At 40.3% G+C, this 26,208-nt stretch overlaps 1 protein-coding gene and 1 long non-coding RNA gene across 2 annotated transcripts in view; both read right to left on the reverse strand.

The window, feature by feature from the left end:
- Positions 1 to 25,297, reverse strand: LOC110742336. The gene is made up of 3 exons (XR_002519973.2): positions 23,922 to 25,297; positions 1,847 to 1,884; positions 1 to 500 (listed from the first exon to the last, which is right to left on the reverse strand). It is a non-coding gene; the product is annotated as an uncharacterized LOC110742336 (long non-coding RNA).
- The window catches only part of PTPRG (protein tyrosine phosphatase receptor type G), a 729,284-nt gene that overhangs the window by 493,827 nt on the left and 209,249 nt on the right, over positions 1 to 26,208 (reverse strand). The gene's annotated exons all lie outside the window — the stretch shown is intronic.

Below are 26,208 nucleotides of genomic sequence, written 5' to 3' on the forward strand. Positions count from 1 at the left end.
CTGGGCGACAGAGCAAGACTCTGTCTCAAAAAAAAAAAAAAAAAAGTTCTGTTTTCCATGGGAAACGGAATTAAGAAAAACGTGACAAAGCACACCTGAGACTTGAACCCAAATTCCTGAATTCATTGATGGAATGGGCCAAGAGCTGAGAAGAATGTGGCATAGGTCAATGTGAGCCCACTAAGTGTAGGCTCAAGGGAGAAGTAAAGCCATTTAGGAGGCCAAGGAGGGAAAACTGCTTGAGCCCAGGGGTCTGACACCAGCCTGGACAACACAGTGAGTTCCTATCTCTACAAAAAACTTAAAAATATTAGCTGGGCATGGTGGCACACACCTGTAGTCCCAGCTACGGAGGGGTGTCGGGGGTAGGTGCCTGTGGAGCTGAGGTGGACGGATAACTTACGCCCGGGAAGTCAAGGCTACAACGAGTTGTGATGGCACCACTGCACTCAGCCTGGGTGACAGAAGAACTGGTCCTTCCCCCACTCGCAACTCCCCACCTCAAGAAAGAAGTAAAGACACAAAGTCATGTGCCGGCCAGAGTCCCCTTTGGTGACACTACACCAACTATAAGACTACAGATCTCTCATCTTCCGTGCTCCCCTAAAAACTTCTGTACTCTGAGGTCACAGCAACCCAAGCAAAAAGGGGAGCTCTAACAAGTGAGGCATTCCAGTGTCTAGAACTAAAGATCCTACTTATTTATTATACAGGAAGATGCATTCAACATGTACCTTTCTGCCTTCCATTTCTCTTAAAACTCTGCAAATCATTAACAAAATCTAAAATAAATTCACTAATAAATGATACCTCTGAAAGCCAAAGAGGACCTTAAACAACATCCGAACTAGCACAGACACTTGTAGTTTATAGATGTCATTGAATAAATATTATAAGTTTATTAGAACTAGGCTGGGCCCGATGGCTCATGCCTATAATCCCAGCACTTTGGGAATCCGAGCTGGGTGGATCACCTGAGGTCAGGAGTTTGAGACCAGTCTGGCCAATATGGTGAAACCCCGTGTCTACTGAAAATATAAACATTAGCCAGGCATGGTGACACATGTCTGTAATGCCAGCTACTCAGGAGGCTGAGGCAGGAGAATCACTTGAGCCCAGGAGGCAGAGGTTGCAGTTACCTGAGATCCCGCCACTGCACTCCAGCCTGGGCAACAGAGCAAGATTCCGTCTCAAAAAAAGTAAGTAAATGAAGTTATTAGAAATATAGCATCTGAAACGGTTACAAATACGTACCCAACTACTCTTGCCTCAAACAGCTTATCTAAGTAAAAGAATCATTTTGGTTCCTAAAGTCACTTGGTAAGTTTGACTCAAAGGCTAAGAAAACAGGCCTCAAGAAACTTACCTTTGCAACAGAAAATTATTTTCCAGACTCTGTGGAAGCAAGTCTAAATGACAAATCTAAGAAATAATACATTGTAAATACCTGAGATAAATGCTGACTTTGTTCTTCCAGCCCACTGAGAAAGGACAGTTTCTTGCTTCCCAAAACTATTCTAAAGCTTCAGCTCTAATAGCTTAGGATCGATTATATATAAATACATGTGCAGAAGTCAAGTCAAATAATAAAAATTATACCATACTTTTTCCCCGTTTCATTAATAATTTGGCAACATGGCAACCATTGATTAAACTATTGTTTTAAACCGTTAACCAACACCTTTATCTTAACCACAGTAAAAAGAAAAAGGAGGTGCTGACTGATAATTCATTTTAACTATGAATATCATTGCTAACATACAACAGATCAAAAACTCAGATTTCATATACACTTTAATATTATCAATATTCAAAAAAGTATCAACAAATCAACCCTTGTACCTACCTATGTCAGAGATGAATGACTTGTTCAGACGTATTTTCCTAGATGAAATAATTAAATCACAATATGAATAACTGAATTTCAGGGAAAAAATTACCAAACAAACAAAAAAAATTCACAGGAGCCAAAGAATTTGAGATGAAAGGGATTCTGAGACTGAAAAGTTATCTTGTAATGCTTCGGTGAAGCTATTTGTGGAACCAAGGGCAAAGTAAATAGCTGTAAAGTTCTGCTTCAGTACTTCCTCATGTGTATATGTAGGGAAAGTATACATCTATAACCTTATACACGAACTTAGCCAAGAAGCAAAACACATCAGCAGCAACTCTGCTTTCCATGGTTCTTTTTCTTCTTCTTCTTTTTTTGAGACGGAGTCTCGCTCTGTTGCCCAAACTGGAGTGCAGGAAACTGGAGTGCAGTGGCCGGATCTCAGCTCACTGCAAGCTCCGCCTCCCGGGTTTACGCCATTCTCCTGCCTCGGCCTCCCGAGTAGCTGGGACTACAGGCGCCCACCACCTTGCCCGGCTAGTTTTTTCTTTTGTATTTTTTAGTAGAGATGAGGTTTCACCGGGTTAGCCAGGATGGTCTCGATCTCCTGACCTTGTGATCCGCCCGTCTCGGCCTCCCAAAGTGCTGGGATTACAGGCTTGAGCCACCATGCCCGGCCCCAGGGTTCTTTTTCTAACTCCAAAAGCTCTAATAAACTCACAATTGATGTTTTCAGTAAAACAGTACATGGTCTGAGTTTTGTCATGAACTTTGATTTTAATCCAAACCACTGGACTAAAACATTTTTGTTCAATTCCAAGTTTCTAATAAATAGGTGCCCAAGATAGTGATGAAAGCAAGATGGTGTTCCTAAAGTACCCTGGGCTTAAGGAAGGGATAGACGGACAAGAGAAGGCAACAACTCGAATGGTTCACCACGCCAGCAAGTCCAGCAACATTAGGGACAAAGACTTTCTAAATTAACAGAAAAACCATCTAGCCTCAGGGTTTCTCCAGTACAAGTGTGAGATGGGGAGAGGGCGGTCACCCTCTGTACTCCACTGCCCACGACAGACACGGCTAAGTGATCACACCAGTCTACCCCACCGAGCTAGGTACAGCCTGTGAACTCCGCAAGGCAGGGAGAAACCAGCCATTGGAATAAGCACATCAGCTGAAGCCCACGGCCATGCTGACCCTGATGGTACCAGGAAACAGCCACTGAAAATGAAGCACTAAATCATGTAATGCACAAGATCTCAGCCAGGACAGGATATGCCAGTTGTGGAAATTCACTCCATGCACAAAATTGACTGTCCCCAGACTAGAGGACTAGATTTTAGCGATTATTCTCATCTCACCTCATTCACAACAGAAGCCTCAAATCACAATCAACTCGTGAAACAAAGCACCTCCAAAGCAAGAAGTTGTCATTACCTGTGAGTAAATTTCCATTACCATATATAAACACTTAAGAGTTTCAGAACTCTTCATCCTTTTCAAATAAAATACTTACTTAAATACAGATACATTGATCTATAGATATATCAGGTCACAGAAAGAAAGACAGACTATCCATATAAAGGACTGAATGCAAAGCACTGAAGGGTCCAATGAAGGAAGAATATGTTATTTTTGTCCTCATTGTTCCAGTAACACTTTATGCTGCACTACTGTAGCAATTATAACACTATATTTATACTTACCCATTTGTGTGTTGGTCTATTCAACTAGTATGAATTTCTGTAAGGGCAAGAAGTACATCTTAATCATCTCTGTATTATGAGAAACTAGAGGCTAGGCACACTCGCTCATGCCTGTAATCCTAACACTTTGCGAGGCTGAGGCTGGAGGATCACTCGAGACCAGGACCAGGAGTTTGAGACCAGCCTGGGCAACATAGGGAGACCCTGTATGTACAAAAAAATTTAAAAGTTAGCCGGGCATTGTGGCATGCACCCATGGTTCCTGCTACTCAAGAGGCTGAGGTGGGACGATCACCTGAGCCCGAGATGTCAAGGCTACAGTGAGCTGAGATCCTGCTACTGCACTCCAGTGTGGCTGACAGACTGAAAGCCTTCAAATAAAGAAAAAAAAAAAGAGAAGAAAAGAAAAGGAGAAAAGAAACTAGACATACCAGTGCTCAATTATGATTGTTAAATTAAATGTAAGAAAAAAGTATTAAGACACAGCACCTAAACATAAGGAAAGACATGCAAAATAACACAGAACAGCAACAATGACTAAGTCCCAAAGTGAGAATTTGTCAGCCAGGGTAGGGAGCAAGTCTTGGTAAGAGGAGCCTTCATCTAGAAAAGGGTTCAGCAAACTAGAGCCAAATCCAGCCCTCTGTTATTTCTAAATAAAGTTTTATTGGTACTCAAAAGTGATCAACTGTTTAGTTATTGTCTATGGATGTTTTCATGTGGCAGAGCTGAACAGCTACAACAAAAACTACAAGACTCACGAAGTAAAAAAAAAATATTAACCATGTGTCTCTTTATAGGACAAAAACATTTGCAACCTCTGGTCTAGAACAAACAGTAGCTAGAACTACAGTGATCTGTGAACTTGCATTGAAAAAGAAATAATCTTTATTTTCAACAATATCAAACTGGTTGTTAAATCCAGCATTTAGCAATTCCTTCAATTTACCAATGTAGGAAAATCCACAGTACTATTAGCAATACTTGAGAATTTGTCATCATGAGAAATCACTCACATTACAGTTGCTGCAGGTATCTCAAAATGTCACAGGCACTCATGACAACTTTAATATTATGATAGTTGTTATACCTGCTACTAGATCTTGTAACGTGTTAATACAATGTTCATGCATTGCCAATCACAAATTTTAATATTTTGATAACTCAATAAAATTATTTCCCTCTGTAACCCTGTGTACTCTGGTTGAGAAGTGAAACATATTTATTATATATCTAATAGTCCTAGACACCTGATCGTCTTCCAAATACACAGGAATGAAAAGTGAATCTCTGCTTCAACACTTAGAAGACGCCATGAAGCACCCGTTGATGCTGAAAACAAGTCTCAACCATGGGAGTAAACCACTATTAAACTGGGAAAAAGAAAGAAGTTGGCCATTTGTCCTTTGAGGACAGGAAGACACAAGCAAAAGGAGGCTGTCAAACTGGGAGCTACTGTCAAAGTGGGAACACTTTGAATACTGCTACAAATCCTTTATTATCCTTAGACAAACTCACAAGTTTGTCCGAGACAGCGGGAGCTATCTTCAAGAAAAAAAAAAAAAAAAAGGACACCAGTGGAGACGATATCCTTGAGGGAATAAATGGCCTAATTTCAAGAATTTTAACAGGACTCCACTGGGTAACGAGGGGTATCACTAAAGCCATCGTGATCACAAATGCCTACCTAAGAAGGTAATTCTCATATAAACGGAAACTGTTTTACAGTCCATCAAGTCAATAAATCGGCCTTTTAAGAAGTTTTTAAGAACAAATTGACTTTAACAACTCCATAGGAACCATTGTGAGATAATTGTGTCCATCATACCAAAATTAAAGGCTTCCAATAAGGTATGAACATTAAGGTCGGGGGTCAGTGATCAAGCATTTATGGGCTTCCCAGAAGGACCTAATAAAGCAGACTATGGTGATTCAGTAACTGTCTGTACTGTCCCGCATTACTTAGGGGCTCTTTACTTCACAGATCACTGAAAAGCGAAACTAATGATACCCCTAGGAATCTTTACCATTTCAAACGCCAATGAGATCACCTATCCACTAAAACTAAGCACAGCAAAGTTTTTCAAACATAGGCAATGTGATGCTACCAAAGTTCCCTTAGATTCATTCAGGGAAAAGGCAGGAAAGGAAGTAACCGCATAAATTAAATAATTCCTGCTATGGAGTTTTTCTTGTTTCTGGATTCTTTCCAGAGTAATTATTCCTTAATCATTTACAGGAAATACAAATGAACATTAAAAGGCCATCAGGAATTATTCATCACCATAATTCCTTCTTTATCAATCACTTTATTTGGGGTTGGGGTGGAGAGAAGAAAAGACACATTTTTCAACTCAACATTAAGTATTAATATTTGCTTCTTAGGTTAAATAACTATTTTTTTGCACACAAAGGATTCAGCTTTGGAGAAGTACAAGCGATTCTTTTAGCCTATGTTATGAAGAGCTTTTGAAGAAGGATACCAGATCACTAACTATTTCCCCTTTTGGGATATATGTTAAAAACCAAAACTGTGTTTTGCTTAGAAAAACTGGCATTGAGGCCGGGCGTGGTGGCTCAAGCCTGTAATCCCAGCACTTTGAGAGGCCGAGACGGGTGGATCACAAGGTCAGGAGATCGAGACCATCCTGGCTAACATGGTGAAACCCCATCTCTACTAAAAAATACAAAAAACTAGCCGGGCGAGGTGACGGGCGCCTGTAGTCCCAGCTACTCGGGAGGCTGAGGCAGGAGAATGGCGTGAACCCGGGAGGCGGAGCTTGCAGTGAGCTGAGATCCGGCCACTGCACTCCAGCCTGGGCAACAGAGCAAGACTCCATCTCAAAAAAAAAAAAAAGAAAAACTGGCATTGAAACATGGGAGATCATGGTGATAATTCAGAAAGAATTCAGAAGACATCTGTTTTCTCTTGTCTTTAAGCAGTTACGGTGCGTAAGGCTTCTATCCCCAGTGGGACATTTCAAAGACACAATGCTAACTTTCCTCAAATTTAGCATATTCTATATCTACATGATGTAATCAGAGAATGATCATTTAAAGATACATTAGTTTCAAAACTTGATAGGCATATGTCATTTCTGGTGTCTTTAAAAAATCATGAGACATAAGTATAAAAATAGAACCACAAAGGTAAAATTAGGTCTTTTCTCCAAAAATAATACTCCTACCTGTTTCTGACACTATCAGTGATACATACCCAGTCTGAGGGTGGATTTCTTTCCTCTTTTCTAACTCTTCACTATGTTGACTCTCCAACCACCCTTGAATTCCTATAATAGTTACGATAACCAGCTGGCTGTTTAAACATTTTTCTTAAGGCCCTCTGAAGATAAAGAACCATAACTGGTGACCAACTGATGAAACAACTCATGAGGCTCAAGGTATCAAGTCAAGCCACGGCCAAATACAGTACTAGGTCAAGTTTATTCATATCATGTGCTTGCCATGCCATGAAGTAAGCCCAAGCCACAAGCTATGAACATTCTTTTCTCAGATTCAAAGCTAGGAACAATCAAGGAAGAAGAATAAAATGAATTTTTTAGAAGCTAAAATGTCCACTGACCAATGCAAATCGCCTTCTTTTAATTTCTCAACAACCACTGTAACAGGCACATCTGACACTACCTATTCTACCCTCCAAAGATTATGGGGGAAAATATGTTTGTTTTTATTTCCATAGTAAGTGATTAGAAAAAAGCCAGAGGCACGTATATAACTTGGGAAACCTACATATGATGTTCACTTAAGGTGGCTTATATTTATAAGTCTAATTAGTAGTTGTCACTTCCTGTTTAGAGAGGGGACTACAGAAAAAGTATGACTGGGGAGAAAGGGTGGTTACTGACAGGCCCGGGAAAGTACAGGAAGCCAAGGAAAGGAACAAACAGGAGAGAAGTGGCCCTACTTCCCTTAGCTGAGTGTGTATGTGTCTGTGTGTTGGAGGCATGTGTGTGAGGCAGGCTGTTCATTAGTGTATTATCATCGTGACCCTACCTAAATGTTCAACCCGTCCTCAGGTAACTACTTATGAGTTCTCTATGGTTGTCAATGTGTATCTGTATTTAAAGATTTTATACTGTATTAAGAAGATTTATCAACATGAGTACCCTCATGCTTTCAACTCGACACAGAATATTTTATACTTCCTATTTTACTTTCTCCCTGAACAACATCTGTTTATCAAGTGAGCACTATCATTTGAAGCCAGGTCTACAACAGCAAAATAGAGCAAGACTGATTCAATATATAAAGTTAAATTTGACCCCCCAAAAATCTGCTTTTACCAGAAGCATGCAGCTAATGAAGATCTAAGGATTTAGGAAGGTCTTTAATTAGCCTGAATTATCTAGATAATTACATTGATTTTTGCTAAAGTCAATTCATTCTTAATTGGTGATGCTAATTATATAAATATATCTCTCTTCTACAATGTTCTAGATTTTTTTAAAACCAAACAGTTTTCGGTTTAATTTTTCTAGATAGGTGCTAAATTGCACGTTTCATTTTACATTTGTAAAAACAAACCACTGGTGTGGACATGACCTAAAAAAGTATGTATATCTCCTGAATTGTCCTCCCTCTAAGAGCATCATTCTAAAACCCAAATACGGCAGAGGTTAATGTGCAGAACCTATATTTAATTCACAAACGTGGCTTGGAAAAATGGTTAGCAGTTGCCTGTTAGAAGCACAAGCATGGAAATTTCTGTAGCATTTCTGCATGTAATTAGCCCCTTTTTTCCCTCAGCTATTTATAAATGCATAAATATACCTGTGCTCTACGTAATGATGACAGACAGTGACAACATATTGATATACAGTGCCACTTCGTACTTGGAAATGAATATTTCATTAGCTGAGTTATCACTGCTGGGTTACGACCTTCAACTCTCTAATTTTAAATTCATCCGTTTTCAGACTATTAAGCTGTTCTTGAGCACACCACAGAAATTACAGACGGAGAGGTAAATTTTCAAGATAATTTTTAATTTCAAAAAAGGTCAAGGATATGCATACTAAATTCTTTAAAAGAATTGTAACTCATTATGAGAGCAAATGGGTCATTTTGGTTGTTAATGGTATTTGCTTCTACATGTAAAAATGGAAAGGCAGAAGAAACAGATCACGATCACTGAACGCAATTATCAAGCTCCTAATTTACCAGTGCTATGCATATGAAACTTAAAGAACAACTATGCAGATGATCAACTAACTAGATCTGGATTAAGTCTTGTGGAAGCTTAAAGTGAAACACAGATGTCGGCTTCTAACTCAGCCTCAGCATCCTCAACCACAGTACATACCCCTCCCAGGAATAAACTCTATGATTCATTGGACTCACTCATACAAACTCTCTCCCCCACCCACTTAGGTTAAGACTATGTCTTTATAGAATCAAAAATATTTACATATTATGGTGTGCATTAAGAAATAAGTATCTGAAAAAAATGAAGGAAGGGAAAATCATTAGTTAATGACGGCCGCTTCTCGCTCAATCCAACATCACCTAACCCCATCCCCCAACCCCACCGCCACTCAGCATGTAGCCCTGCCCTTCAGATAAGCTGCTGGGAATAGGATGGCAGGCTCCTGGAAGTGTGGCCCCGCTGACATCACCAATTATTCACCTCCTTCCAAATTCTGCAGCAGTTTCTGGCTCACCCACTGCTCTTAGGTCCACAGTGTACTTTTCACCATTCCTAGCCTTCTCTATGCAGGTTCCTCTTGCCTTTTCAGCTTCTTTAATATTGGTGTTACTCAGGGGATATTGCTGTATAATTTTCCTTCAGTCATCTAAGCTAATCCCAAACCTCTGACTCCATCCCATGCTCAGGTTCAAATGGCCAATGGCCAGATGGACTTTTCCAACAGTACATCCAGCTAGCACCTCCAATTAACTCAGCCAATCACTGCACAGATCCCTGTCATGTCTCCACTTCAGAGTTCAAAACTTGGCATGAAGGCTCTCCACAACGAGGCCCTGATATGCAACCCAAGTTCATCTGTCTCCAGTGCCTACCTTCACATTCTTCCAGGGCTCAGGACCTCGCTGTGGACCCCCACCCATCATGAGCTATGCTAGTCCTGGCCTCCACCCCTTGCTCACACTTTGTCTACTGCACCAAACATGCTGCTGCCAGCTCCCCACTCCCAACCCAACTCAATGTCAATCTCAACCCTCAGCACACACCATCTCAACCCTCCTCACCCATAGCACACACATCAGCCCAGACACACAGAAATCTTCCCTGTCCACCAAGCCACACCCTAGGACACATTGTAGGTGGTTTCTATAGCAACCAATGCATTTCTGCATTATTGTAGTTATCACATGGTGATACTGTGTGAACTGGCACCTGTATCTACTCTACCCTAAATACAATGAACACTCTTTAAGAATTTTAGTTCCTAGGAATGCTTGGCATGAAGCAAATAATCAATAAATACACTTTTTTCTTTTGACACAGGCTCTGTGTCACCCAGGATGGAGTGCAGTGGCGCAAACACAGCTCATTGCTGCCTCAACCTCCTGAGCTCAAGCTATCCTCCCACCGCAGCCTTCCAATTAGCTAGGACTATAGGCACATGCTACCATGTCCAACTAATTTTTTTATTTTTAGGTGAGACAGGGTCTTGCCATGTTGAAATATATTTTTAAAAGTGAAATACAAATAGAATAATCAACCAAACTGAGCTGGGTGTGGTGGCTCATGTCTGTAATCCCACTACTTTAGGAGGCTGAAGCAGGAGGATTGCTTGAGGCAAGGAGTTTTAGACAACCCTAGACAACATAGTGAGTCCCTATCTCTTAAAAAAAAAATGTTTTTAATTAGCCAGGCATGGTTGTGTACACCTGTAGTCCCAATTACTTAGGAAGCTAAGGCAGGAGAATCACTTGAGCCCAGAAGTTTGAGCCTTCAGTAAGCCATGACTGTACCACTGCACTCCAACCTGGGCAACAGAATGAGACCCTATCTCTATTTAAAAAAAAAAAAACAAAACAAAAAAAACAAAAAAAAAACCACGATACTTATCCAGACTCATGCAATTATTTTTTTTTTTTTTTTTTTGAGACGGAGTCTCGCTCTGTCACCCAGGCTAGAGTGCAGTGGCCGGATCTCTGCTCACTGCAAGCTCCGCTCCCGGGTTTACGCCATTCTCCTGGCTCAGCCTCCCGAGTAGCTGGGACTACAGGCGCTCGCCACCTCGCCCGGCTAGTTTTTTGTACTTTTTAGTAGAGACGGGGTTTCACCGTGTTAGCCAGGATGGTCTCGATCTCCTGACCTCGTGATCCGCCCGTCTCGGCCTCCCAAAGTGCTGGGATTACAGGCTTGAGCCACCGCGCCCGGCTCATGCAATTATTATCATGAATGAAAGAGCATACCGTAACCTTCAGCTTAAAATGAAGGATTCTAAAATGCCCCAGGTCAACTAGGTTAAATATTCCTCTTCAGTTTTCTCTTTCAGCCCTTGTTTTATCAGAGCACTCTGCCTCAATTAACAACATCAATTACTCTTGTCCTTAAAACTTCAGTTTCTGGCTCACCTAGCACTTCTGTTTAGCTGCACACCAAACGTCTTTACACACATCACATTTTAAAATCAAAGATGACTGAAATTATATGTCCAGTGTCGTTCTTTCATACCAAGTTTTGTGAAGGCAGGGTTCATCAGCCTGGCTGATGGTTCGCACTCAATTTACTGACTGATTTAACACACGACTAAATTGATGTATAAAAGCATTGTCTTCATCTATTATTAAATTAGCACTGATTGGTTTGTCAAATTAGCCAAGCGATACCTTGGAAAATAAACAACATCTGACACTGAGGAGACGGTAGAAGAGATAAGTACACTCGAGTAAGCTCATCTTTAAACAAGTTTAATGCAAGCCAAAGGAAGATGGAAATATATAGTACCTTGCCCCTGGGCCTTCAAGGTCTCAAAGTCACAGTGCGGCTCTACAGTGGTGTTTCCCAATAGTTTAAAGTAGCTACACAAAATAACAACCCACAAAGTGTCTCCGCTTAGACCTAGGGATTACACCCATTCAGTGAGGTTGCAATGGTCATGTCCTGCTGAGCTGAAGCTATGACAGATTTAAATCATGTTTATTAACAAAAATGGGTGGAACATTGAGGCAAGATAATTGCTTGAGCCTAGGAGTTCAAGACCAGCCTGGGAAACATAGTAGTATCCCATCTCTACCATTTAAAAAAAAAAAACTGGGCATGGTGGTACATGCCTGTGGTTCCAGCTACTCGGGAGGCTGAGGAGGATCACTTGAGCATTGGAGGCTGAGGCTACAGTGAGCTATGATCTTGCCACTGCACTCCAGCCTACATGAGAGAGTAAGACCCTATCTCCAAAAAAATAAAAAAGAGAGAAATTAATAAATTCTGTTAATTCAGTAATCAACATCTCATAATAAGTCAATTGAAAAATCAACTGTTTGTCTACATTCAGAGCTGAATAGTATCATCATACTGATAAAAACAAAATATTTGTCGACAAAATCAGAGAATCACAGACAAATCTGGTTTGCCTGTGATTTTTGCCTCTTGTAGGAAACTCATGATAGGTTCATCAAGCATTCTCTAATTTTTATTCAGTGGAAAGGTCAGGATGTAGGAAGTGATGACATGTATCCCAAATTCACTGATCCACACAACACAGAGTATTCCTCATTCGTTTCAAAAAATATATTAAATTATAAATAATAATCAAAGGACAGTTGTCAAACTGAAGTTATGTTTTTTCTCTATCATTTATTTCTAGAAAAACAGCCTAAGTGCTCATATACCCAGTCATCCCTCAACGTTTTATCTGAAAAGCACACACAACCAAACCTATTTTATGTGAAACACTAGGCAAATTCCATTTCATTGGTTCTTCTACTCCTAAAGGTTTACAATTTTTTTTTAATGCAGGTGGAAAGATGGGAATCAATACTAAATTTCCCAATAGATTCAGCCCCAAGGCATCCCTCCTCCTACAGAGGACATCACTGAGGCTTTCCTACCCAAATCCTTTTAATATATCCATGTGTTCCCTCAATTTTTGGCAGATACTCTCAAGTCATGTGAAATTAGCTAAGAAAACTAAAGAGACCCAAGTCAAATACTCTAAGAGCTACATAATTACAAAAATTCCTCCCCATTACCTCTGGAGGCCTGTTGTAGGAGAGCTCTAAGCTAATCATGTTTTTGTTAGCAAAATCCCATTAACTTATAATATCACGCCATCAAGTACATCACCCTCAAAAACAAAGAATATGGACATAGGCACACATTTTAATTTCATGGACATTTTATCTTCCTATTTAAAGCTCATTGGCAGGAGTGCCTGAGAATTAAGTTTTTCAAATGGTTAATGAACTGAAAACAAATTCTTAGATCATGGATGCAAATTCAACTGTCTCATGGGGTGAGGCAGATCATATAAATGGCTGAGTTCACAATATTATTCATCAGCAGGGACTGACTAGGAAGAAACACTGCTGTCAGGAAGGAATGCAGGCTCCCTGTTGCCCCACTCCTGATTTTACTGTTTCAATTCAGAATGTGTGCACTGTGATTTAAGGAAGATATTAATATTGACCTTTTAAATTAAAATCCCCAATTTTTAAATATTGGGAATGAAACCAAGGATGTTAAAAACACTGGGTGAACAAATACAATATTTGTAGACTAAATGCAGCCCAAATCAGAGACGAATCCAGTTCGCCTGTGATTTAGTCACAAGCAGGAAATTCATAATGCTTCATTAAGCATTCTTGTAATTTCTTCCTGGGGGCCTAAGTGGCTGCCTGCGCCCCCACTCAAGTTTCTGGTATTTTCCAGCTTCATAAAGTGATCCCTCCCACAAAACAACAAAACAAAGTCTGATTGTCATTACCCAGAGCTGCTGATTAAATGACTAATTTCAAGTAACTTGTCATCACTTGATTAAACTTTATATAGTAACGCTGACTTTGTCTTATTCAGAGAAACACATTTGGGTTTCATATGTGACTTCCACGTCTGGCAATGCAGCTTTTTGGCCATTAACTTCTCACATCAACTTTTCTTAAGGTAGAGTGTCTTAGTCTGGCTTTCCCAGGAAACAGGTCCCAAGACAAAGATTGAGGTACCAGCACTTTCTTTGGGAAGTGACCCAGGAAACAATAGAGGAGTAGGAAACAAGATAAGGAAGGTAATATCTAATTCTGATCAATTATCGGCTCAAGCTGCTCACTATGCATATGAAACTTAAAGAACAACTATGCAGATGACTATCCTCCTGAAATGATTATTTTTCATCACCCTTAGGATTTTATTGGACATAGATTCCCCCAGCCCTTCTGGATGGCAACATGCAGGTACCTGTGGCCCCAGAGAGCCTTTAGGGAAAGAGTTGGAAGTGCCAGCAGGCAGACAGCAAGTCAACATGCAAAAAATAAAAATGTAAGTGCTTGAAAATAAGAAAATGTGGGTGGGATATTAACAGCATCTATGCAACATCAACTTCTTGGAATACTCCACTGATACTAAACGAGAGCTAAAACAAGAAAATTTGAGAAGCTAGTCTTCCTAAAGCTAAAACGTTTGGTAGGAGATCTACCCTCTGAGGTGGAGCATGCCTACCTAAAATGCCTGAAGGACCATTTACATAACCTACATCCCTGCATCTTCACTGGCTGGAGGGCTGCAAAAAAAAGGCTCACCTTAGGGAGATATTTTAGCCCTATCTCCCTGGGGTCAAGTGCTCTGTGATGTACAGTGCAAGGCACCAAGCCTGCAGCTCCCAACACTGCCATGTGTCATTAGGAAGGCAATTAGGAGCCATCAAACTCCTCCAGCCAATTACTGCCTCTCACAGGGGGGCTCACTCTTAAAATTAGACTTGGAGTCAAAACCTACTTGTATAGCATTATATCTCCCACTTTTGTCTCCCCGAGGATTCATCCGATGTTTCCCCAGTTTGCTCGGCTTCAAGCACTCTCAGGAGAATGTACAACTCTGTGCAGCTTCTTAATGCATTTTAATCTGTGGCCAAAATGAGGTATCTCAAAAGAGCAACATGACTGACCATGAGAAGTGTTCAGTAACTTCGAAGGTAAACAACAATTTTGCAAATTTCCCTCCCTTAGAACATGTGTGTGTGTTTGTGTGTGTGTGTAAATCCGCCTGAAATGATTATTTTTCATCACCCTTAGGATTTTATTGTCTTTAATGCATCCTACATGACACTGCAGGATCCAGCTCCTTCCTTCCCCCTTCCCTCCCTCAGACCTCACTGTCACACTATTCCTGTCTCACTTTGCTCTGCCTGCAGGGTCTTCACTCAGATGCTAGAACAAACCATGTGCTTTTCCCACCACGTGGTCCTGATACTTGTTGGTCCCTCTGCCCGGAATTCTTTCCCTGACTCATCACATGACTGGGAGACCTTCCCCTCACCATTGCCTAAAATCAGTCCTGCTGCTGTTATCTATCTGAGATCCATTCACTTCCCTCAAGGCTACAGTAGATCAGTTCTATCTATTGATGTGTTCACTAGTTTCTCACCTGACAGGCCCACTAAGAGGGGTCTCAGGGTAGTAGCAGGGACCAAACTGAGGCAGGAGAATAGGGTCTGGGGGCAGGGAACCTAAGGCTGATTCACACTGACTTCCTAGAACAAAATCAAAAGTAAAACCCCAAGGTTCCAGGCCTAAGTAACAGAAGGACCAGAAGCTACTCCCTTTGCAAACCCGCCACCACCCCGAGTTTTCTGTGTGGCAGATGGAAAATTGAAAGTATCTCTGATTAGTTGCTTTCCCCACCCAATCAGATGTTTGCATAGGAGTGCAGCTTTGTACCTTCAGTTCAGCCTCTGACTGGGGGCCACTACTTAATTTACATGGAGTGAACACCAGGTGGCCAATGGGAAACCTCTAGGGGGCATTTGGCTCCCAGAAGATTCTATAACAGGGACCCCTGAGCCGCTGCTCAGGCCGCTCCCACCCCTTTCATTTTCAATGAATCTCAGCTTTCATTGTTTCATTCTTTTCCTCGCTTTGCTGAGCATTTTGTCCAATTCTTTGATCAAAACACGACAACTTGCAGTTGAGACCCTCTACCAGTAACAAAATGGGTTACAATCTCCAGTGGAGCCACAGTGCTTGGCATGGAGCAGGCCTCCAAGTATCTTGTTATATGAATGAATGAATGAATGAATGAATGAATGAATGAATGACAAGTATTGTACTAGGCACTGAAGAACCAACTGTAAGCTAAATACACTTGGTATCTGAAACTCTGGAAATTTAACAGTGTCAGGGTTAAAGTCAAATAAATGGACAAAGTAATAGGACTTCACTGTCTTTTATTATGGGAGACTTTCTTCTGAATAAAAATATGGTGAACAGATCATGTGATGACCCTCTGCCATGTTTCACCTTATCTAGAAACAGATCAACCCTGAGTGGCCTCCCCACTCAGGGCCCATAAAATATGTTCATGTCATGTAATCCTCCTGTGTGAGACCCTCCTTGACCTCTTTAAAAGTCTTCCCGGATTTCCACGGTTTGGGCTGCAAATGATCCCTGGCTTTACACCACTCTTTTCTAAATGTCTCCGATTCCCTGCTAACCCTAACGGCATTGCATTTACTGTCCTGTGTTAATGAATGATAGGATTCTGTTGATCTCTCTGCAGTACCGTGACAGTTGTCTCAGTCCTGGAATTAACTAATGCTTCTTGATATTCCCAGGGCCTAGAAAACGTATTGCCACCTAATAGGTGCTTAATAAAGATTGCTGAAATGAAAGAGGAAAAGATCAAGATTGAAAGCTTATTTCTCTGCCTGTGCTGCACAATATGGTAGCCACTAGCCACATGTGGCTATTTAAATTTATATTTAATTTCATTCAAAATTCAGTTTCTCAGCCACATTGGCAATATTTCAAGTACTCCATGGTCACATGTGGCAACTAGCTGCTGTGTTAGACAGCACAGAATAGAACATTTCCATCATTGTGGAAACTTCTACTGGACAGCACTTGTATGGATCTCTAAAAAATAAAGCTACCGAGGAAACATTTTATTATGTATTGACTAAGAGAAACGTCATTTCCGATATTCCAGAGACACACAATTCAATGAAATGCTTCAAATGTTTATTTGAGAACTTCATATGCAGTACTGAGCTAGGCCCAGCAAGGATTCAAAGAGGAATGAGACTTGAACCTCGACCCCAGCAAATTTCCCAAACCAGTATGCAAAGCAAAACATACCAGTCAATAGTTAGCTACAATTCAGTGCAGAAATAGTAAATAAAGTTATACATGCATGCAATAATTAATTCAAATTAAGGGGTGTAGCACAATAAAAAATCTGGCAACATTTAGGCAAAGAAGTGGTTTTTAAGCTACTCTTAAAGATAGGGAAGACTTTAACAGACAACAAGAAGCATAATTACACACGATTACAGAACGTGTGCAAATCAGCATTCAGATGGAGAATGTTCAAGAATGACAAATATTCTTGGTGCTGAAGTACAAGAGAGACCATGGCAAAATATAAGGCTACAGATAATCTCAAGCAGAGAACATTAAAAACTTAAGACGCTCCAGTTAAAAGGACAGAATTTTTTTGTGTAGTAAACTGGGTGCTCCCTAGCAAGGTCTAGGATAGAAAGTACTTTCCCAGTTCACTATGGACGTAGTTTCTCCTCTGAAATTTTCTGAGGCTGGGGAACTGGTCTGACCAAGGAAAAATACTTAACAACAGACACAAACGGGTTCTTACCGTAAGCATAAAGTGACACCCGGGATTTCAAAGAGTGTTTGGCACAGAAGGGGAAAGCGCCTGTGTTGATTTTAATCTATGCGATACAACTAATTTTTTTATTCCAATAATAAGAACTTGGGGTCAAAAAAATCATCTAACCTTTGAGGAAGTAAGACAAGCTCATGGGTTTCATTCCCCCAAAGAAAAAAAAAACTGACAAAAGACTTTTGGATTGGCCGGCAGTTCCATTCCTTTAGCAAATAGTATTCTTTACACTCCAACTCACTCTTGATGCTAACGTTCTGGATAAAAACTTGGGAGATGTGGAGTGATCAGACCAACCTGGCCAATGCAATGACTTATACCAGAACCTTGAATTCTTAGCCAAGACTTCTGGTGTTTGTTTTACATGGAAACGAACTATTTACATGAAGCTATTTCTAGCACTGTTCAGCATTTCCTAAGACTCAGTTTGTCTTTTAATATCAATCAAATTATCAAAAAGAAGATTTCCATTATGAGGTTAGTATTTCTCCCGTAACATTATTTTAATACGATTAAAAACATCTGCCAATATTCAGGAAATAAAGCAGGCCATGTTGCATTGCCAGTTTTGCTACATACAGTCTTGCAAGCTTAAAGTTATTGAAAGGATTTTATTTAAGGGAACTGGTGCAGTGCTTCATGCCTATAATCCCAGCACTTTTGGAGGCCAAGGTAGGCAGATGACTTGAGGTCAGGAGTTTGAGACCAGCCTGGCCACCATGATGAAACCCCATCTCTACTAAAAATACAAAAATTATCCAGGTGTGGTGGCAAACACCTGTAATACCAGCTACTCAGGGGACTGAGGCAGGAGAATCAGTTGAATCTGGGAGGCGGAGGTTGCAGTGAGCCGAGATCGTGCCGCCGCACTCCAATCTGGGAGACAGACTAAGACTGTCTCAACAACAACAACAATAATTTTCTGTAAGGGATAAAATGTCACACACCATCACACACAGGTACAAAAAATTAATTGGGGTTGGGCAGGAGGTCACCTGTTGGGAATGTAGAAGTATGGAAAGCACAGAAAAAGAGGTGCAACTTGAAGTGGATAGAGTGGGCATTACAAAAGTATACATTCTCCACTTTGGGAAAAGGTCAAACACAGTGCAATCTCTGGGTCACTCAGTTGTCCATTCCCATCTTGTTTTCACTAATAACCTTTTTAAGGCTGTGTTTTCTTAACAACCCAAGAAGCTGCTCAACAGCCATACGTGGATGGGGAATGAAGCAGAGACACCGGTAAGCAAGCATCCTTCATTCCCTGCTGCCTGCATGCACTAATCCATGCAACATTCCTCTCGTGGCGATTATATTGATGCTAATTATAAAACAATGATTTTAACTTTGCAATCTCCCAAGAGAGTGTGCAGGACACATCCAGCCTTTTAAACAGAAAACAAACTGGAACAGACTTGAAATTTGCATCCAACTGAAGTTGCCAGAGTCTGTGTGGACTTCTTGTCCTCTGGTGATACTCTGGTTAGGCCGCAATTGATCTCACTGCATTTGCAAACTATTTGGACTCTTATGCAACAGCTCCAGTACCATCTCTCACATTTCATATATATAATACAGCCAAATTTTCAAGTGCCAGCAAGCAAACTCCAAATGGGGTATTTATATTCATGCAATCATCTGCAAAAATGATTAGCTGAATGCATATAAATGAATAACTACTCCTCCTGGTCCCAGGCACACATTCCCGGTGTGCTGGCCAGACCAGCATGAATGTCTCACATTCTGGGAACCCCTCAGTCATCAAACTCATCTGTACTTTGTACTTGAGAATTAACTTGATTTTTGACAAAATCTTCCTTCAATGTCATGCTTTGCTGTGTTCTATGCGGTCAACTTTGGGAAAGGATTGTAATCTCTTAGATACTCTCTAAGCCTGGAATGAATGAAAAAGTCTGGCTGGGCACGGTAGCTCACACTTGTAATCCTAGCACTTTAGGAGGCCGAGGCAGTCAGATCACCCGAGGTCAGGAGTTCGAGACCAACCTACCCAACATGGTGAAACCGCATCTCTATTAAAAATACAAAAATTAGCCAGGCCTGGTGATGCACGCCTGTAATCCCAGCTACTCGGGAGGCTAAGGCAGGAGAATTGCTTGGACCTGGGGGATGGAGGTTGCAGTGAGCGGAGATCACACACCACTGCACTCCAGCCTGGGTGACAGAGTGAGACTCTGTCTCAAAAAAAAAAAAAAAAAAAAAAGTCAGTGGGGAGAAGGTTTTACCTTTTTTTATTTATGTGACAATTTTTTTCCCCTAAGCATACACAGCATGCTAGGCTCTTTTTTGGGATCTCAGGATACAGCAGTAAGTTTTGGACAAGTTCTTTATGAACCTCAATTTTCACACCTATATGGTAACAGCAGTAATCACACTCTCCTCTTATGACTGATAGGAGAAATTAAAAGACCTTACTCACCTAAAACACTTTTATACAAAAGAAGTGCTCCATACATTATAATTTATCCAATAACCATGTTCAATCCCAAAAGTCTTTTATTTTGGCTACATGTATCAATCTTCCAAATCCACAGCATCCCTGAAACTTTCCACCATTTCTTTCTATCAAATTGGAATCTTTTATTATTATTACATTGCTATCAATGGTCCGTAGTTAGGTGTTTATCTTTCCTCTTCCTCTTCAGCTCAAGCAACAGATCATTTTTATTTCTCAAATATTCTACATGGTAATTTCATCTTCTAAGTTTCTAATTAGTAATTAACTATCATTGTATGGTCTTTGTCACTTTTTTCCTGAACAATTTCCACCGATTGCATCAATCACACACTCTTCCAAATAATTTATTGCATACATTCAACCCCTCTGCAAACCTACCACCACCTTACCCTTCACCAGCTGGTAACACATATACTTTCTAAGATAGGCACCTGCATGTTTTGTTTTAAGTTTGGCAAACCAACACTTAATGTTTCAAATGTTACCTTGTCTTTCTTGCCTTTCAAATGTTGTCTCTAAAAGCAATTCCTTCATGGTTGATCAATTCACTTATTTTCAGTCTATATTATTATGGAGTTCCACTCATTTCTCCCATTCGTTGTGATAGAAATAACCAAATCTGAAAATCCCCGTACTGAAGGACACGGGAAAAAGTTACAGCATATTCTTTGATCTAGCAACCCTATTTTTGACCATCTCTCCTACAAAAATAAACGCACCAGCACATGAGGATGGATACTGCAGTGCTTTGGTAGTGTGAAAAAGCTGGATACAAAGTGAATGTCCATCATGAAGAAAATGTTTGAATAACATATGGTCTATCTACACGGCAGAACAGATGTAGTTATTTTTAAAAACATGGATTTTTATGTATTGACTCAGATGGATATCTACTCTACATTGTGAAGAGAATGATGTCACCAAAAGCAAAAGCTTAAAAAAAGAAAAGAGTGTATGTACAAAGATTACAATCATGATCTCAGGGAAGTAGGCTTGGGGGAAAGGAATAGCAGGTTACATTATTCCTTTTTCCACGGATTGATCAGCTATAATAAAATCAATATAAATATTTTATACTTTATAAAATATAAAAATATTAATGACAGAAAAATTAGACATTATGGAAAAGAAGTAATGTGAATGAGCAGGTTGATTTGTAACACGTTTTGATAATCCTACACATATATCACCATGATTGGCAGCAACGAAGGCCAATCATTCCTAAATTCCTCATTCACCACTAAACAGGTGATTCACAGATTCTGGTAGACAAAGTAGTCTCCAAGAACATATTTTACGCCTCCCTGCTTAACGCCCTCCCTCAACTGTATAATTTCCCAGGAAGTCCTGAGTTTGTCCCTGGTTGGCCCCAGTGGGAATCGGCAAAGAAGGAACATGAAGATGATTCAGAAATCATCACAATATTCTTTTTATTTTTTTATTTCTTTTTGAAACAGAGTGTTACTCTGTCACCCAGGCCGGAGTGCAGTGGCATGATCTCGGCTCACTGCACCCTCCGCCTCTCGGATTCAAGTGATTCTCCTACCTCAGCCTCCTGAGTAGCTGGGATTACACGTGCCTACCATCACGCCTGGCTAATTTTTGTATTTTTAGTAGAGAAAGGTTTTCACCATGTTGGCCAGGCTGGTCTCGAACTCCTGACCTCAGGTGATCCGCCACCTCGGCTCCCAAAGTGGTGGGATTATAGACATGAGTCACCGTGCCCGGCCCGGTCATCACAATTTTCGTATCTGCTCACCAAAGGCTACTATTGTTCAGGAAAGAAAAAGGATGAGAGGAGATATATTTTTAAATTGCTCCAAACAAACACAGTTCACATAGGAACACGTTAAGCCAAGGTAGGAAATAAGAGTTGCATAGCTACAATAATTATTTTTGGTTCCAATTTCTATCTCATCTCCAAAGTAATTTAACTGCAAAACACAAGTTAGAAGGGATGCCAAAGAATTCACATAAAAAGTCTAAGCATTTGATGATCTTAAATGTGACTAAACACATAGAAGTCGTATGTCATGGTCAGCTTGTATGGTCTAAATGAAACTCAAAGAAACACTGAAATATAAAATTAGTATGCCTTTTCACTTCCATAGAAAGTTTTTTTTTTTTTTAAGATGAAAGTAAAGGACAAAAAGATAAAGCTCTCACTTTTCTGCAACCCCCCGTTTCTCTCCTCTTTGGTGCGAGAGCAAACCTGAGCTGAACATAGAGTAAGAAACTTGGCAGATTTGCTGACCTGCACACAACTCTATGGGAACTGAAAGCTTCATTACCAAAAGTGTCAAAGATCCATTAGAATGCATCTTATTTTTTTCTGTTCTGATTTTTTGAAGACATTGTTCTGCATAAAAAAGGCAAAAGTCTACCTTCTTTTCATTGAACTCAACTCTCCTCACCTTGCAGACCACTCCAAGTACAAAAGACGAATAGAAGGAGAAATAAAGGAGGCCAAGGCGAACGGTGAAATGTAGCTGTCTTGGGAGGGAAACAAGAGCCAGAAGAAGGGATAAGTCTATCTTCTAGTGAAAGGTAAAGAAGGAAGGGAGAAAAATCCCACCAGAAAGAATTAAGAAGCCCAAGACACAGGAGAGCTAGAACAGAAAATGAAAGAGCACCCTTTTCCATGTCACGGAAGAAAACATTCCTTGGCAGGCAAAAATAAAACAGCTTGCTGTATGTCCCCAAATTAAAAAAAAAAAAAAAAAACTTTTAATTGTATTAAAATATGAATTTGAAAATAACAATAAGAGCTATTTAATTAAAATCCTAGATAAAATTCTAACCCATATACATGCAATTTCCATTTTTAAGAGTCAATCTCAAATCAAAGATCATTTAAATTCTTTATGAAGCCATTTCCACAGAAAACCAGACATAATCTGAATGAGACGAGATTAAATGCAGGAAGAAAAAAGTATATGCAAAGTTGAAAAAAATTATTTAAGTCATTAGTCCCACTCCCATACAAATATATATATACGTGTATATATTAAGTTGGTGCAAAAGACTGCAATTACTTTTGCACCAACCTGTGTATATTCAGCAGTTTAACATATCAAATAATTAACATTATGACCTTGTCTAATGTTTTGACTTAACCTGGGCAACAACTTTAGTTCTTCACGTGAGGAAATATAACATGAAGCTCTGTCAACTATCATCCTGTTAAGGTAGCCAATGTCTAAAAATGAACCCAATCATCCATCCCTAAATATTCATTCACCTTAAACAATGAATTGCACAAATTGAGGACCAACATATACCCCATTAACTAAGCAACTCCAGGCTGTCATTTTCAATCTGAGCTACAATCAACACCACCCATGCTTTCCACGGCTGATATAGCACGCATCAAAGGGAAATAAAATCCATCTCACCACATTTAACAAATGGTAGGGAACACTTAAAATCCGCCCACTTTGCAATAAGGCAACTTCTGGAAAAGCCTACGTAAGCTTATCAGGTCAAAAATCACAGCCACATTTACCATGTAATAATTCTACACTCTTCCATACTATTACTATTTATTATTATTTCTTCCATGTTCTACAGCAGAGCGTTCTCTACCAAAAAGGAGTCTGCCCCTGCCTCCGCCGGGGGATATGTGGGAACATCTGAAAACACTTTTGACTGTCTAACTGGGGAATGTTCCACTCTTTACAGTCAGAAAAAAACAAAAGGACAGTTCAAGAATCTCATCACCATATTCACCAAATTTTATTCTCTCCCCATACTCTCTACGCCCAGTTTTTCCCTCCTCCCTCTTAAAATTTCATTCCAAACGTAATGTTCCTTGGTACCCTCACTGCTGAAGTCCAGTCATGTGTGTTCTGGCTTGACTAAAATCTTCAATTCCTTAGTACTGAAAATTCAGTTCGTAGGGGGTGTAGTCCTTTCACCAAACCACTGGTGGGCAGCTAAGTGTGCTGCCACACATTTATAATCCCACCACTTTGCAAGGCTAAGGTGGGAGGATCGCTTAAGGCCAGGAGTTTGAGGCCAGCCTGGGCAACATAGTGAGACTCCATCTCTATGAAAAAGAACAAATTAGCCAGGCATGGTGGCACACACCTGTAGTCCCAGCTACTCAGGAAGCTGAGGTGGAACAATCAGGAGCCCAGGAGGTCGAGGCTTTAGTGGGCTATGACTGGGCCAAAGTATACTGCACTCCAGCCTCAGCAACAGAGTAAAACCCTATATGGAAATAAAAACAAAAAAAAACAAACATTTGTGGGTAACAATTCTATTATTCCCAAATTCAGTGAAAGAAAACCATCCCACACTCCCATACATTATTACCCTCTTAAGGAAGGTATTATGCAAAATTCATGTCCATAAATTTAAATGTCATTGTTTCTAGTAAACGTTTTCATATGGTGACTTGAATACATATTGTCATTACATTAAACTAAATGGCATTTTATCCCCCAAGAAATTCTTTCATACGCAAATGCCCCATTTCCAATAAATAAAGAAGAAAGGAAAATACTTCTAATGTAAATTGGCATAGTTTTTCCTTTTACTGCTTCATAGAAGGTGTGTGAATCATGTGGAACTCATCTTTTCAGACTGAAATTTCTCTGTGACCACACCTCATAACAGCAGCACAGCCTCATAAAGCTGTGGGGAAATCACTATGATAGCAGACACTGAGCCAGCTCAGGAGAAGCAACCTTTCTCCTCCCCTACATCCCTCTCCCCTGGGCAAACACACCCTCCCCCACACAGCCATTTTCCTCTTGCCCTCACTTTCTAATGGGATGTCTAAGTACACAGTGAAGGAGAACTTTCCAATTCTATTGAGAGTGAACTATGAAAGGATCTGAGAAGTCCTGCAGCAAAGAAACCTGCATTACTATCTTTACTTTGGCCTTTCCCAATCTTCCATGGTCACAGAACCCTCCTGCCGTAAAAAGCCTGTGAACAGCCTCCTCAACACAGATTTTGAGAAAACGTTCTCTGAGCAACCACCTGTACTCACCTACTTGCCAGGGACTTCCTATACAGACTCAGTACTGAGGCTGGCAAAGAGAGACTCCAACAGTTCTGTACTGATGACATTCTTTTTGTGCAGAGAAACTCTACTCCCAGAGGCTAACACAGACAAACCAGTAAAAGTATTTAAATCTCTAGGCAGCTAACAGTTAAATGGCTATAAAAGTTTCCCAATGTCTGAAATTAATTCCTGTAGTAAATATCCCCACCCAAAACAGACATACATCATACTTGTGAGTTAGAGAGAGATAAATTCAAGGTTAGTTGTGATAAATGGTAGGTCTAGCGGCTTTTTGATGAATAACTCTCTGTCTTGATCAAATTCAAAGACCATAAACATGGATTCTAGTAACTGCATTTATGACTAGTATTTTATAGACAAAAATCTAAAATCAATTAATATATCTCTAATTATTATTTTTTTTTTTTTTTTTGAGACGGAGTCTCGCTGTGTCGCCCAGGCTGGAGTGCAGTGGCCGGATCTCAGCTCACTGCAAGCTCCGCCTCCCGGGTTTTTACGCCATTCTCCTGCCTCAGCCTCCCGAGTAGCCGGGACTACAGGCGCCCGCCACCTCGCCCGGCTAGTTTTTCGTATTTTTTAGTAGAGACGGGGTTTCACCGTGTTAGCCAGGATGGTCTCGGCCTCCCAAAGTGCTGGGATTACAGGCTTGAGCCACCGCGCCCGGCCTATATATCTCTAATTATTATATTTCCTATCCTCACAATGCATAAATCTATTCTGTTCTGCAGTGAGAGCTCAAAATTAATACGACGATTTTTTTTTTTTTTTTTTTTTTTGGAGACAGGGTCTTGGTTTTTGTCACGCAGGCTGGAGTGCACTGGTACAATCACAGCTCACTGTAGCCTCAACCTCCCAGGCTCAAGCAATCCTCCTGTCTAAGCCTCCACAGTAGCTGGAACTACAGGCGCGTGCCACCATATCTAGCTAATTTTTTTTTTCCTTTGGTAGAAACGGGATCCTACTACGTTGCTTGGGCTGGTCTTAAACTCCTGGGCTCAAGCGATCCTCCACCTTGGCTTCCCAAAGTGCTGAGATTATACGCATGAGCCACGATGCCCAGCCAAATATAAAATATTCATCTTAACTTGCATTTAAAGCATTGTAGAGTCCACCAAAGTGACTTGGAACACTGAAAATGTATATATTTTCCACTATATAGCTTTCTCTAATTTATTAAAACAACTTCAAACATCTAAATGCCAACCAATTAATGTGAAAGAATATTTTACACACATTTAATATCCTATAAAACATATTCTGCCAAGGGCAGCGCTCAGCTGAGGTTACCACTAGACAAATTATTTAAATGAGAATGTATACATTTTGGAGTTGTCTACATCA

This window comes from Papio anubis, chromosome 2 (genome assembly GCF_008728515.1).
Source record: "Papio anubis isolate 15944 chromosome 2, Panubis1.0, whole genome shotgun sequence".
NCBI lineage: Eukaryota > Metazoa > Chordata > Mammalia > Primates > Cercopithecidae > Papio > Papio anubis.